The sequence below is a fragment of the Carlito syrichta genome, unplaced genomic scaffold, assembly GCF_000164805.1.
Source record: "Carlito syrichta isolate Samal-C Ts95f unplaced genomic scaffold, Tarsius_syrichta-2.0.1 Scaffold308996, whole genome shotgun sequence".
Taxonomy (NCBI): domain Eukaryota; kingdom Metazoa; phylum Chordata; class Mammalia; order Primates; family Tarsiidae; genus Carlito; species Carlito syrichta.
Genome location: NW_007253092.1, coordinates 447,529 through 463,378, shown reverse-complemented (window position 1 = coordinate 463,378; position 15,850 = coordinate 447,529).

The following is a 15,850-nucleotide window of genomic DNA, read 5'->3' as shown; positions in this document are numbered from 1 at the left end:
TGGCCTTGTCGTTCATGATGTTTCAGTATTATTGCCACCAGAATTTCTTTTGTTAGGGATGCATTGTGCTCTGAATGGTCCTGTGTTTGGTCCAGCTTCTGCAAGGTCCACCATCCAGCCAGTGTGCCGATCCAGTGCCATGCCCTGAAGTTATCACGTCATCCTGGTTGGTCCCCCTTAGTACTATGGTCTTCTGGCTCCAGTCTAATACAGTAATTCACTTGGTGGTTTAAAGGCGTTGGCCAAGAAACCCAGGCATGAACCAGCTCTCTCAAACTTAGTTCTTGACCCATTTGTTTTATTCTTTTCTGAAGAAAACAACAACAATAAAAAGTGATTAAAGGGTTGTGAAACCAAAATACCTGCAGGAAGGTGTTCTGGGCTGAACAGTGTCCTCCTCCCTATTCTGCCACCCATTCCTTTATTCATACGTTGAAGTCCTAACCTCCAGTACCTCAGAATAAGACTGTATTTGGAGACAGGGTCTTTACAGAGTCGAAGTTAAAATAAGGTTATTATGGCAAGCTCGAATTCAGTATGGTGGATGTCCTTATAACAAGAGGAAATTTGGACACAGACATGTGCAGAGAGAAGACCACAAGAGGACACAGGAAGATGACGGCCATCTATAAACCAAAGAGAAAGGCCTAGAACAGTTCTTCCCTCAAAGTTTCCAGAAGGAACCAACCCTGCCTACACTTTGATTTTGGACTTCCATCCTCTAGAGCAGTGAGACGATACATTTCTGGGTTTAAGTCACCTAGTCTGTGCTGTTTTGTTATGGGATTCCTAGCAAACTAATATAGAAGGTGTGCGAATTAATTCAGTCATTTGTATATTTTGGTATTCCAAGTTAGCCTCTGTTATTTCAAAGGGCCCGAAGCTTACCTTCCCAGGCTGGGAGATGGGGTGTGCTTTGGGGAAGCCCTCAGCAGTACACTAAACCAAGCCCTTGGAAGTCTCTAGCCTGACCCCGCCTAAATTAACTATAGAATCATCCTGCACTGAGGTCTGTGGAGCATGACTGCCACGTGTGAACCATAGTTAATAATGGAAGTAACTGTATTCTGTGTAGCTTCCTGTATCTGGACACAAAAAGCATTTTCCTGCTGACAAACTAAATGCTTCAAAAATATGGTGTTTTATGCATCTCTCATGCATACTCTTAATGTCATTTTGAACACTTAACATAATTTTGAGAATATAGTCCTTAAGTTTCTCTTTTGTATACCTTTAACATCATTTTGAACCCTCTGGTATGCCCACCCAGACCAAAGGCTCAGGTGAGAGCTTTTTGCCTGTGCTCTTGAAAGGTGAGGCCTCATCCATAAATGCTCTTTAAGGACTTGCCTGATTAGTCTTTTCATCAATGCAGCTGTTTTCCCTAGGGAGTGCTTAGTCAAATGCTTGATTCTTTGCTGGATGCCATGGGCGATGAGTTTATCCTATATGATGTCTGTCGTAACCTCAGAGAAGCTACCCATGCTTAATATCTGGAGAACACAATAAGCACAGCAATTTGGTTCAGTGGATAAAAAGAAACACAGCTACAACTTTTAGCTGGGTTTGGTTTTTCATCCTAAGTAAGTAAATATTTCAAAACCAAATCAAATTGTGAGAATTCAATCTCACTGAAAAAGGTTACAGAGAATTTTAATTTTCTTAGTGTAAATAAAATTCAAAATGAATGTCAAAAGGGACAGAAAGGCATTAAAGAAGTCGAGCGAAGGCTGAGTACAGTGGCTCACGCCTGTAATCCTAGCACTTTGGGAGGCTGAGGCAAGAGGATTGCTTGAACCCAGGAGTTTAAGACCAGTCTGGGCAACATAATATGACTTCATCTCTTCAAAAAAATAAAAAAAACTAGCCAGGCATGGTGGAGCCTGCCTGTAGTCCCAGCAACTCAGAAGCCTAAGGCAGAAGGATCTCCTGAGTTCAGGAGGTAGAGGTTGAGCCATGGTCATGCCACTACACTCCAGCCTGGGTGACAGAGTGAGACTCTGACTTAAAACAACAACAAAAAAAGTCGAGAAAAACCAAATCATTACACAGACTTTTTACTACAGTTCTGTAGAATTTTTGAAATATCAGGTATTATTACCAGTGTCCCTGTAAAAACTTGCGAGATTACTAATGGACACAGGACATGGTGACAACCTTAAATAACCCTTCGGTAACAAACAAATCATGCTGAGTTTTCATACGATTACCATCATCTCATGCTTATTCCAAAGAACGCATGGAGGAAATGAACATGACGGATCACATGCATCATACTGTCATACCCCAAAAAGGAGACAGACAATATCTCTCAAGGAGGCTCACACTGTCTTCCTGCTAAAAGTCAACAAGAATGTGCATTAATATGGATCCTGTATTTTATTATAAACTATTCATTGCCTTGTATTACCTTGTGTTTTACACACACACACCCACCACCACCACCACCACCACCACCACCACCACCACCACCATTGAATAAAAAAGAATTCAGTAAACATAAGACATTTGCTCTAGAGATTTGGGAGTTAAATACTAGCTGACTGGTCAAATGTCAAAAATTGGAGTAGAATTAATAAAATGGGTTGCCTAATTCAAAATTACCTATGCATGTCACCTTTGTTTTGGGTTCATAGAACTTAAGACCCTACATAAATTAAGTTCATAGTCTGACCCATTTAAAAATAACTCTCTTTTGCTGTTGAAGTCTTTAAGGTCAAGTTCAAGAAGTGTCAGTACAACAGTGATTTACCACTTCATGCTTTTTTTTTCTGAATATTGCTTTCTAGCATTGGTGTGTTTCGTCTCCTCATTCCTGTTTGCACCAGAAAACTGATGGGCTGTGCATTTTCAATCTCCAGTGTCTGGTTAGAATATGACAAACATCCACATTATTTTTCATTTTTCACTTGTCATCAGGATATTTGAGGTGATATACCAAATATACTCATATGAAGCCATGTGACTTAAAATATCATTCCACTCAAGGTAATCTCATTCTGATGTTCCCATTTAAAAACATGATTTTGTTTTGTTTGAATCGACCACTGTGTGATAAGATGCGCTAAGCAATCAGGAGAATATTTTCATGGCTTAATAGAAAAGATCCTGATGTTTTTCCTATCTGGATGATGCTTGAGATGAATGTGGTGTAAAAATATGATACATTTCACTGCTACAGAAGCAGCTCAGAAATCTTTATGTGTAATGATGGGCTAACAGCAGCAAACACAAGGTGACATCTTTAAAGATAAGGACACTGAAGTATTGATTAGACAAATCTATTTGGCAAGGCAGCAGTGATGCATAGATAGAGGAAAGGGATGCTGGAGAAACCTGTGAATGCACATACTAAAAAATATCTTGCACAGTTCATAAATAATGATTATAATAAAGGCTCTGCCAGTGGTTTAAGGATCCGAGTAATATGAATTGATTGTTAACATTTCACTTTAAAGATAGATTAATTAATCCTGAATCATACGGTAATGCTTATGAAAGTACTGTACATATGACATAGAAATTAATACCAAATGAATTCATTACAAGTGAGATAATTACAATGAATACCCAATAAATTAGTAACGACAGGATATTTAGAATTCTAGGCATTAAAGTCTTGAGAATAGCAAATGCTCTGGCCACTGCTGAGGCATCAGGTCAACTCAGGTTCGATTCTGTAGGTCCTTGAGCCTTTCAACGAGAGTGTCCCTCTTGGTTGGGTTTGAGAATGGCCATCTTGACCCTGCTGGCCCAGATACACTGACAGTGGCTCTTGCATGGTGGCTGATTGTTCAACAGTCTCCTTAAGTGAACTGTTATCAAAGAAATGCTAATGAGACAAAGCAAACCACCAGGTCTTGGTGAACAGAGAACTTGCAAAGATTCCCAGACTGAGATTCCACTTGGAACACGATGAGTTCCATTCTTTGGTGGCTCTTTCTTACCCTCCTCAACTGCTGCCTGAGCTTATTGTGCTCTGGAACTTGCTCTGGCCTTGCTCTGGCAAGGGAATCTGGAAACATTTTCTCATTTTGTACAGGTTCATGCTGGGATGCAGAGAAATCAAGGGACTTCCCCAAGAGCACACATATGAAACCCCCAATCCAGGGTTCTTGTTTCTACAGTCTGACCAGGAGACAACAATAAACATCACAACTCATGTTTATTAAACACTGCATGCCAAATGTTGTGCTAAATGCTTTATGTGGGTCTTACTACAACCCTCTGAGGGACAGTGTATCTTTATTTTACAAGCAGTCCCCACAAGTTGAGTAATGTGCTCAAGGTTAGCTGGCATGTGAGAGGAGGGTTGGGGACACTAACCTGGCTTTGTCACCGTCATTTGGCTCTCAGGCAGCTGTGTGGTTCCACCTGGCGCTGGTGAGACCTGGTCTCCTGCGAGCATCTGGTTTACTACGAGGCTCCTGTAGCCCCACCAGGAAACTGGGGCAGCTGTGGGGTAAGAAAAGAGGCAGGCAAGGCAGACACGCAGCCACTGGGAAGTGAGTGAGTGGAAGTGAGATGTGCTGCTTCTCAGCTGAGGATTTAAGAATCAGGGATGCCTTTGCCACCCTCTTATCCCCTATCTGCAGGGGGATAGCAGGACCATGAGATGAAAGGGACCTGCCAACAGAGAACCCTGGTGTTGGACTGTTTTCTGTGTGAGAAACACATTTTGATCGTGTTAAGTCAGTCACAGAATCGCTGGAGCCTATTTGTTCCCTTAACTAATATAGGGGTTGCAAAACAAGTTTGCAGGTCCAGGGTAATTTGAATCCCCACTTGGCTCAGTCAGTGTGGTTTTACAACTCCCACAAATCACATTAGGATCTAAGACAGTTTCCCAGGAAGAAATACCTTCCCATACCCGTCCCCAATGTAGAAAATTATAGAAGGTGTACTTGCATCTAAGTTGTCCCTGCAGAAATCCCAGATGCCACTGGAATCTGCCATGAAGCCCTGGCCCAGCCGGCCTCTGCACTCCGAGGGCTGATGATGCCATTTGGCAGCAGATGGACTGTGCACACCTGTGGAGGCAGCCCTGTGCTGGCCACACAGCCTCCCTCTCTTGTCTGTGTCCATCCAAACCCGAGCACTCAATGGTAATGGGACCACAGTTCTAAAACATTTTATTGAGACATCATTTTTGTGTTAAAGAAGAAATGTTTCTCTCCATGGAAATTAGGCCACTGCTGGGGAGAAGGGAAAGAGAAGGCAAAAGGAGCAAATCCTGATTCAACTGTTTTTATCCAAAAGCATTTTTTAGAAGATCTAGAATACACCAAGTTATTCTGAATGGGCAAGACTAAAATTTCCAGCATCAGCAGAGATAATTATGTTTGGTTATGGGATAACAAAGATGACTGCATCTTTGCGCACACAGGCACACCCTACATGCTTTGTATTTATTCATACTCTTGCAGGTGTAGTGCTAGTCAACACTGGGCAAAGCCCTGATCTCCTCCAGGCTTCTGGAAGATCAAGACAAAGTAACATTGAAACAGAAATCTGCTCAGCTACGTAACTTGTGCTGAGAGTGTGGTGCAGACAGGGTGTTCACTTATTCATCCAGCAGGTGTTTGCTGAACACATATTATGCACCAGTCACCAGCTTTCCAAGGTGCTGAGAAGGCTGCTACCTAAGAGGCTGGCTCTTTTACTACCTGAAAGTCCTCGTATTCCTGAGCAGCACTGTCTAAATACTTTACTGAGGTCAGCCACTGTGAAGGAAACATGCAGAGCAGTACAAAGATATAGGTTTGGGAGCCAGGATACCTGGGACCAAATCTCAGCTGAGATTGCAAATCTGGATGAGTTATGAATTCTCTTAGGGTTTCAGCTTCCTTGTGTGTAAAATGAAGATGATACTTCCTTGTGTGTAAAATGAAGATGATAATAACACTTACTTCATTGCGGGATTGTTGTAAGGATTAAATGAGGTAATTTATTTGAACTTTAGAACATATTAGCACCAAGTTTATAAAGTTCTGAGCAACTCAGTACATTGAAGCTATTATAGCTGAAGCTAAAAATTTTGGTGAGATGAGGGACAGAAAGATTCTGTGAGGAGAACAGACATGGATAGAATGCCAGGTCTAGGTGCTTGAAAAGTCAACCCTCAGGCTGAAGGTAAAAGGCTTGGGGACAAGAGGGTCTCAGGGAAGGAGAGGACACACACCTGCTTTGCCTACCTTGGCATACCACGTGACGAGGTCCCAGGTCATCAGGAACTGCCCTGCTGCAAGATGCTTGCAGAGTCCTTCTCATGGGCTCACTGTTGCCTTCTTTCCAGGGAGTGGATCCTTCTCCACCCAGGAGCTACTCCATCTATTTTCTTCCCTTCAGCTGTTTGTCCCATACCAAAACTTAACCAGAGCAAAATGCTAGAAGTGAGGGCACCAGAATCATTTACAATGCCCCAATTGGTCTCTGTGCCTCTTAAGAAAACCATAATTTTATTTCCTTTGGGTTTCACGTTGTTATTTCCTCATTATTCTCTGTTTGGAGTGGTAAATGAACACAGACTTACACAGCAGCAGCGATAAACCAAACAAATTGCAAAGTTCCTCACCACCGAGGAACTTGAAGTCTAGCGCGAGAATGGCATAAATACTTCATTACAGAATGAGGACAAGGTGATGAGTGACTTTTACCGATAAACTCCTCGGTGGAACAGGTAGGGTTTTGGGAAGAACAAAATGCACTTGAAGCAAGAAAACACTCATGGGCATATGTTCTAAATAACAGAATAAAATGGGGGGAAAGTTGCAAAATTAAAATTTTATGATAGAAAAGATAGAGGGCTGAGAGTTCTGTAGGTTTGGGTGAAAGGATTCAAGGAAAAACATAAGGTAAAATAAGGGGACAACATAGTGGTGGGAATTTTGGTTTCCAGACAAAGAAACGTGATCTTCATGTAGGCTCAGATGCTAGTGTGTGTGGAAGAGATTGGCGTGTGGCAACAGGTTGAAAAACCCAGCCAGAAAGAACTGGCCCAGAGAGCGGAGCCTGGGTCTGCAAAATGTGTGTAGCACCAAGAACAAAACTCCACTCTTGGTAAGAGCTGCTTCCATCCTGAGAGAAGAGACTGTGCCCTGGGAGCAGTCAGGACATCAGAGCCGACAGAAGCAGAAAAGGGTCTGAAGATTCATGTATTACAGCATTTCTGCCCCCCCCCCAAGTAGTCTTCGTCATCCTTCAAGCACCTGGGGCTCTGCTTCCTCAGACCAAGTGTAAGCAAGAGAGTGGAGAACAGACTCGCTAACCTGCTGGTGCTTCACTGGGGTTTTTTGTCTTGACTTCGACAACCTCTGTGTGTCAGAGGCCTTTTCTGAAGCAATGCCTATCCCTCTAGGTGGGTAATGCACACGATGAGGCCAGCCCTAACATGGCCATCAGCAGGAGACCTCCACTATCAATGGGGCCTGGGCTGGGGGACTCAGGGGGAATGCAGGTCTCTGGGCTGTAAAAAAACAAAACAAAACAAAACAGGGCCTTGAATGAAGCAAGCCAGAGCACTGCTTCTCTCTGTGTGAAGTCTCTCTCCCATTTAAGAATCCTGAGATTTGGATATGGGAGACCACAGAACTTCCCAAAAGCAGCTATTCCCAGAGAATAGGTGAAAAACTATTTATTTCTGGCTTCAAGGCCTCTTCTCTTCATAGGTCAAACTGCTGTGAAGTTGGTCAAAACAGGCCCCCGTGGGAAATCCAATAGGAGGTATCAGTAAGCTGTCACTTCAAAATACTACGTAAAAGTTCTCCAAAATGCAAGAGCTTAAAACAACAACCAGTGCTTAGTTCTTACAAGTCTGAGGGCCCGAACTCTGGTTGGCAATGGTTCTAGTCCTGGTGTCTTTCATTTGCCTCCTGGGGCAGGCCAGCCCCGGCTTGTTCTTCTCCTGAGGATGGCGGAAGTGCAGGAGCTCTGGCATTTACAAACCCTTTGCTTGCATTATGTCTGCCATGGTCTCATCACACAGGGCTGAGGAGGGACAGGGGAAAGGTCTGAAAGAGAACAAAGAGCAGAGAGGGCTTCCCAAAAGGGAAAATCCCTCAAACTGGATCTCTTATTGTGTGAGGAGAGAAACCTGTCTCCCTCAGTCTTCAGGGGGAGTGCTGGTGGCCCCTTCCTTACTCTCCCTGCCTCCAGGGAAGGACTTGTGACCCTCCTGAGGAGTTGCCCTTCCATTGGCCATGGCATGGAGCAGCCTGGGAACTTTTGGGCGGAAAAGCTCAGGTGTGACCACCCAGCTGTAGAGGAGTCACTTCAGCCTTCAGAGGGTCTCTGCCCTGGACCACTGTTCAGCCAGGAGCTCCCTCCGGCTCCTGAGAGAGAGTACATGTTTTCTGCTACAAGTTAGGGCTGCTCCAATCTTGACAGATGAGCCACATCATAGAACAAATAGCATTTGTGTTGATAAGCAAGACAGACTGGAGTCTAAACTCAGGAATGAATTTCAACTTGGAAATGAGTTTCCCCTGCAAATAACCATGATCATGGAGACTTGGGTTCGGTCAATAAGATGGAGGAATGTCCTTTGCCTGTTCTTGTGGCAGCTTCAGCTCTGCCAGGTCTACTTGATCATTCATAAGTTCAAGGGGAAAGTCCAGGGCCAGGGTCACATTACGTTTCAGAAGCCAGCAAGTCCTGACCCAGAGCCTGAGAAAGATGGAAGTGGCCTATAACACTTGGACACCCACACACAAATAATAGGTTAAGAAGTTTTACCAATTCTATTTACTTATTTATTCTAAATTGACAAATTGTAATTGTGTTTATGGGAATGTGATGTTATATACATATAATAGGAAATGATTTAATCAAGCTAATTAACATATCCAGCACTTATCATTTTTTTGTGGTACAAACATTTGAAATATACTCTCTTAGTAACTTTAAAATATACAATGTATTATTATTAACTATAGCCACTGCTGTTGTATAGTTGTACAACAGACCTCAGAAAACTTGTTTCTTCTAACTGAAACTTTGTACTATTTGATCAGCAATTCCCCATTCCCCTGACCCCAGTCTCTGGTAACCACCATTCAACTCTCTGCTTCCACGAGTCTGCTTGCTTCAGATTCCACATATAAGTGAAGTCACACAGAAGAGTTTTTACCAATTCTCTAAGGGTTGTGCGCTCTTATGTAATTTGGCAAGCTCACACTTCAACACTATCACAAAAGTCAAGTACAACTCTAAGTAAAACTTTGAGTAAGATTGTATTTTGCTCCCAGTTGCTCTCTGTGAAAATTGTATCCAGTGACCCCCAAGGGAAAACCAACACATTGATTTTAAGAAGGAAGCAGAGGACTTGAAAAAAGCGAGAGATTCAGGAGATTCTAAAACTCAGGATAGGTCAGATAAAAGTACAATAAACACGGAACTTTGCCTGGGTTTCCAGATGTTCAGGGTGGTAGATACAGCACACTTTCTCAGATGAGCAATTAGGCCTCATTCTTGAAGTTTAGTGATACTTCCTCTGAAAAGGAGTCTCGAGGGTGAAGAAAAATATTGAGCCTATTATTTGAAAACGTGTATTGTTCAAAAACTAGCTTATTGTATGTTTTCAGTTACCTGGAAATTTGCTTTTTCAAGGCTGTAAATAGAGGGGCAAATTGCATCAAGCAAAAAAAAAACTTCTGAATTTCTTGGTTTCTAGTTTTTCTTTTGAAGAGATCTATGGCTTCCAGTTTTCTATCCTGACCTCCATAGACTTATGGGAGGGGGGAAAGGTCTGTGATTCCTCATTCACTAAAGCTACACCATTTCTGAGAGTTCAAAAATCATTTTCCGGTCTGATGTTCGATGTTTTTTGTTTTATTTTTTACAAAGTCCACTGGTAAAATAGAGACAAGTCACCAAAGAGTGTTTTTAAGGTTTTGCAGCCTCAAAGGCTGAGAGAGAGGTTGCCAGCACTTTGAATCTGATCCTAAGGAATAGATGTGCATGGCCTGGACTCCTGTGGCCAGCCCTTGGGTGTCCGCCCTGTCTCACCATTACAGAGAACGGGGCCTGCATTGTCCAGGGATGGCCAGAATTCAGAGAGGGGGAAAAAGGAAGGTCTGTTTAGTGTAATCTAAATACCAGCACAAAGTGCAGGTGTCTGCCCAGAGGAACACAAATACCATTTCTCTTAGGCACAGGAAGCCTTCTTCAGACTTGTTTAAATAATAAAGACAAGGCAGACACCCGAGCAATGATGATAAATTATGTCTCAAAGACAGCAGAGTGTTAGTAAACACAGACCCTCCTCCCAAATTCTTGCCTTTTTCTTTCAAAATTACTGTTTCTTAATATCATTCTCACTGGTTAACTGGTTTAACTTACCATCAGTAATCAGAACGTATTTATCAGAATAAATTCCAATTGAGGAGATTTTTGCGTGCGCCTGAAGCATTTGACTATGGGTCGATTGATGTCGTTCAGACTTGGCCTCCATGGACTTTCTTTCCTATAGCTTCTTTCTCCATGACTTCCCTCCTCACTTACCCGTCCCGGCCACCATGACCTCCACCACAGTGCACACTGCGCTTGCTTTCTGGCTATGCTCCAGCAGTGGTAAAGCCCGTGTGTTGGTGGTGTAGCTTATCTTCCCACTTTATGTATATTTTCCAGGGCTCCACAGGAGATGGTGATCTAGAGCAAAGAAACTTGGAGAGTCATTTTTGTTCCTACCTGCAGAGGGAGAGGAAAGAAAGGCCCGAGGAAATGAGGTATTTTGAAACTGCAAAATGGGGATTCAAAAACAATGCAGCCTTCTGGAAACTGTGAATTGTTACCCTCTGTTACAGGAAGAGTGAGTGAGGCAATGTGTGCTGTGAGACCTCTGACTGGGCTCTTGGGAAGCAGGGTATGTGAGGGGGAGAAGAACCTGAGAAGTGACCTGGTAAGACAGACTTGGACTGGAGGAAGACACAGAAGCCCCACTCTCGAATTGTTTGTATTAAAATATGTGCATTGTAAGGGGCCAAATAGTTGAATATGAGTCGACTCTTACATGAAAACAATTTTCTTTTTGCAGAGGTAGGGTCTTGCTATGTTGTCCAGACTGGTCTCAAACTCCTGCCCTCAAGCAATCCTCCCTCCTTAGCCTCCCAAAGTGCTGGATTACAGATGTGAGCCACCATACCTGGCCTGACTTTTACGTTTTAAGAAGCTGAACTTGAAGGTTATTTTCTTTTCCTCTCCTCTACTCCCTTTCTTTCCCTCTCTCTCCCTTCTTTCCAGAGAGCTAGAAGAGTTTATCGATTAGGAATATGGGATCTGGTTTGCCTCCCACTTCCTAGCTGCATGTTCTTAAGCAAAGTGTAATTCCTCTCTGCGTCAAGTATCTTTCTTGTAAATTAAAATCTGTACAATAATAACAGCTACCTTGTAAACACTTGCAATTATGATACTAGTTTTATAATCTTTGGGAATGAAACACTTTCAGAAGTACAATAGTGCACCTTAACATTCTGCATTTCTTTCTTTCTTTCTTTTTTTTTTTTAGAGATGGAGTCTCACTCTGTCACCCAGACTGGAGTGCAGTGGCCGCTCCCGGCCACCACCGCAGCCTCGACCTGCCAGGCTCCGGAGAACCTTCTGCCTCAGTCTTCCAAGTGGCTGGAACTACAGGCGTGTGCTACCACGCCCGGCTGATTTCTTTTTATTTATTGTAGAGATGAGGTCTCGCCAAGTTGCTCAGGTGGGTCTCGAACCCGCGGGCTCAGGCAATCCCCTCACCTCAGCCTCCCAAGGTGCGGGATTACAGGCTGAGCCACTGAGCCCGACCCCATTCTGCATTTCTTATTGAAGATTCTCCAGTCACCCATTCAAGGAGTGTTTGAAATGCCCACCATGGGGGGAGGGGAATGTGTGGTGACACACTGGGTTTCTCTGACTAGAAAAGAGGAAATATGAACACTCTACTGAACACAGCTAGAATACAAAACTTTCATTCAGCATGTGACTAACATTTTCGGTATTTCTATGTCAACATTTGTAGAAAATATACCCTTTACCAGCATGATACTAAAAACATGCATTTGTGTGGTTATGAACACTTACTATTTTTAAATTTCACTTTTTGAAAAATTGGAGTAAAAGGGACACACTATAAAATTTACCATCTTAACCATTTTTAAATGTACAACTTAATGGTGTTAAGTACACACACATTGTTGGACAACCGTCGCCACCATCCATCTCCCGAACGTTTTCATCTTTTCAAACTGAAACTCTGTACCCATTAAACGATAACGCCACATTTTCTCCTCCCTGTGCTCCCTCCTCTCCCAGCCACAGGTAGCCCTCATTCTACTTCCTGTCTCTGTGAATTTGACTGCTCTTGGTACCCTAGATAAGTGGAATCATGCAGTGTTTGTCTTTTTTGACTGGTTTATTTCACTTAGCGTCATATCCTCAGGGTTCATCCATGTTGTAGTATGTGATAGGATTTCTTTCCTTTTTAAGGTTGAATAATATTCCATTGCATGTGTATACCACATTTTAAAGACCCAGTCATCCACTGATGGATATCTGCTTTGTTTTCACTTGTGGCTATTGTGAATCATGCTGCTACAAACATGGGTGTACAAAAACACTTATTATTTTGATAATAATGATTTTCTTTCCCAAATTTGATAATAAAACACCTGTTTAACAGTAACAGGTAACAAAATTTCAATTTTTGTAAAGAGAACACATTGAATCCTTCAACAAACATTCAGCATCTCTGAGTGCCCGGTGCTGGTGTCAGGGGCAGACCCCAGAGCTATCACAGAGTTCCAGTCACCCAGGGAGGCAAAGAGAAAACAAGTGAACACACCAATCAGCATACATAATTATTCATGGGAGCCAGTGCTGTGAAGCAAAAGAGAGGACACATTGAGAGGGCACTGGTTGATGACCTGACTCGGGTAGGATAGTCAGAGAATGACTTTCTGACAAGGTGACATTGTGCTAAGGCCCGAGAAGAAGAAACCAAGGCAGTGCAGAGTGGAAGGGAAGAACCTTCTGGGTGAGGACACAGCACAGGCAAGTTCTGGATAAAACTCCTGAACTGTGTTTTCCCGACACCCCCTCTGTGGATCAGTTCTGATGGTGCTTCTGGTTGCTGAGAATGACTTGAGCTGCTGACGTTCCTACAGCTCAGAGTTTTGGTTTATGAATCAAGCAAAAAATTGTCTGCTATGAATATGCTTGGTGACCTTGGAACTGCAGCATCTCAGGGGTAGATAAAAATCATGACTGTCCTTCTCCAGGTCATACCCAATCCAGTCTTGTTTTAGCGTCTGGGACCCTAGAGAGTTCATAACAAAAATCTTTGCTGATGTTTCCCATGGGAGAGGCAGTGATAAACAGGTGAAGCTCTCAGAACCATTTAGGAAGGTAGGTGCTATCCCTTCCTAAGTAAAAGGGGCTTTGAAATCTTATAAAGTTCCTCCCTTCCGGTTTTTGACCCAGAGTGGAGTAAGTCAGGAGACCTTATGTTGTGAAGCGAGTCACTAAAGAAGAAATCTCTGTGCATCAAAGTCATTTCCTCAGACCCACTTTATGGAGAAATGAGTGCTCAGCGCGTGTGAATGGTGGTGGAAGGAGGTCCTTTGGTGATGGGAAGTGACCCTGGATACTTACAAAAATCTGTCTCTGCTAGATGTCCCTGAGACAGGGTATAGTCACTGCAAATTTAAATGGGTTAAACCGTTTGCTGCTATTATTGCTAGTGTGATGTTACCTATATTATTATTATTGTTTGATTTTACTTTTTTACTTTATTTTATTGTAAAGATGTGGGGTACAAAGCAGGATTAGGTACATAAGTAGTCTATGCGCAGGTGAAGTTTGAGCCTCCAACTTGTCCTCACTTCCTTTAGTGATGGTGCGTCTCTCCCTCACCCCTCTCCCAGCAGCGTCCTGCTACTGCCAACCTCTCTCTGGTAGTATTGTGATAAATGTTCAGGACACACTCATGAGTGAGAATATGTGGCATTCAGTTCTTTGTTTCTCTTACATTATTTTTAAAAATTAATATGCCCCCTTAGGATATGGAAACATTTACAATTAAGTTAGTCTCAGACAGCCAAGGAATATACTTTGGTTTCAGTGATTCAATTTTTTCCTCATATAATCCCAACTCAGGGCCTTCTTTACTCCTTGGTCTGAGGTTGGCCTATTTTGTGTTTTATTTGTTGTTTGTTCGTGAATTTTTACATATGTTCTATGCAATCTTTTTCAAGTTTTTTGACCACAACCCACAATAAGAAATACATTTTACTTTATCTAAATTAACAAATTTGTACAAAACCATAGCTATTCTTACACCAAGAACTGCAACCTGGTATTTTCTATTTTATAACATTCTCTCTTTGGTAGAATTTTCTATTTTATAATAGTCTCTCTTTTGTTTTTTAAAATGCTTGTCAAGGGCCAGATGTGATGACTTACATCTGTAACCCCAGCACTTTAGGAAGCCAAGATGGGAGGATTGCTTGAGTTCAGGAATTCAAGACCAGCTTGGGCAATACAGTGAGACCCCATCTCTACAAAAAAAAAATTACTTGGATGTGGTGGTGTATGCAGCTTCATGAAGTTGAGGTGGGAGAATCGTTTGAGCCCAGGAGTTTGAGGCTGCAGTGAACTATGATCACGTCACTGCAGTTCAGCTGGAGTGACAGAGTGAGACCCTGTCTGTCTCTCTCTGTCTCTCTCTCTCTCTCTCACACACACACACATGCACACACACACAATGCTAGTCAAAGCCCACTAAAGTGTTGTAATGATTCACTAATGGAAGGAGACCTGCGATTTGAAAAACACTGTACAACTAGGCCATGAGCCCTTCTGTGGCTCATTACTTGTTCAGAGCATACAAGCTCCTTTAGGACAGCATGGAGGAGTTTCTCAGGGTGCAGTTTCTCAGGGTGCAGTACCTGGCAGTTGTCTCCAATGGATAATTATTGAACTAGGTGACTTAATCTCTTGAGTTTTGTGCTCCCTGGAATTGAATCAGGTTGGCTTGAATTATAAGATAAAAAATATTCAGATAGGTACTCTGAATATTTATTGCTGTATGCAAATTTAGAGTTCTGTTGACTTTGACCTCCTCTGGTCAAAATTCCAACCAGCTTGAATCCCTATCTTGCTGTGGATCGTTCTGTTGTTTATTTGGTTATGAACAGCTTTGGGAAGGCAATCTGAACTTTGAACACTTATTTAAGAATGAGTTTTCAGGCTGGGTGTAGTGACTCAAGCTTGTAATCCCAGCACTTTGTGAGGCCGAGGTGAGGGGGTTGCCTGAGCCCATGGGTTCGAGAACAGCCTGGGCAACTTGGTGAGACAAGATAAATCTCTACAATAAATGAAAAAATTGGCTGGGCCTGGTAGCATGTGCCTGCAGTTCCAGCTACTTGGAAGACTGAGGCAGAAGGACTGCCTGAGTCCAGTAGGTCGATGCTGGGGTGACCGTGAGCATGCCACTGCACTCCAGCATGGGAGATGGAGTGAGACTCCAACTCAAAAAAAAAAAAAAAAGAAGGAATGAGTTCCCCATTCACAAAATGAGGAGACTTCTCTCATAGGGTTGTGAAAATTAATTCAAATAAAACAGATGAAACTTAGAATACATGGTAATTCTTCAATATTAGCCATATTATTGGGATGCTAAGAGAACGTCATCAAAAGAAGGTTGTTTTAGCTCATCCAGGCTGTTGAATACCACAAACTAGGTAGATTATAAGCAATAGAAATTTATTTTTCCCAATTTTGGGGGCCTGGGAGGTCCAAGATCAAGGCAGATTTGAGGTCTGGTAAGGGCCCTCTCTTTGGTTCATAGACAGTGTCTTTTTTTTTTTTTTTT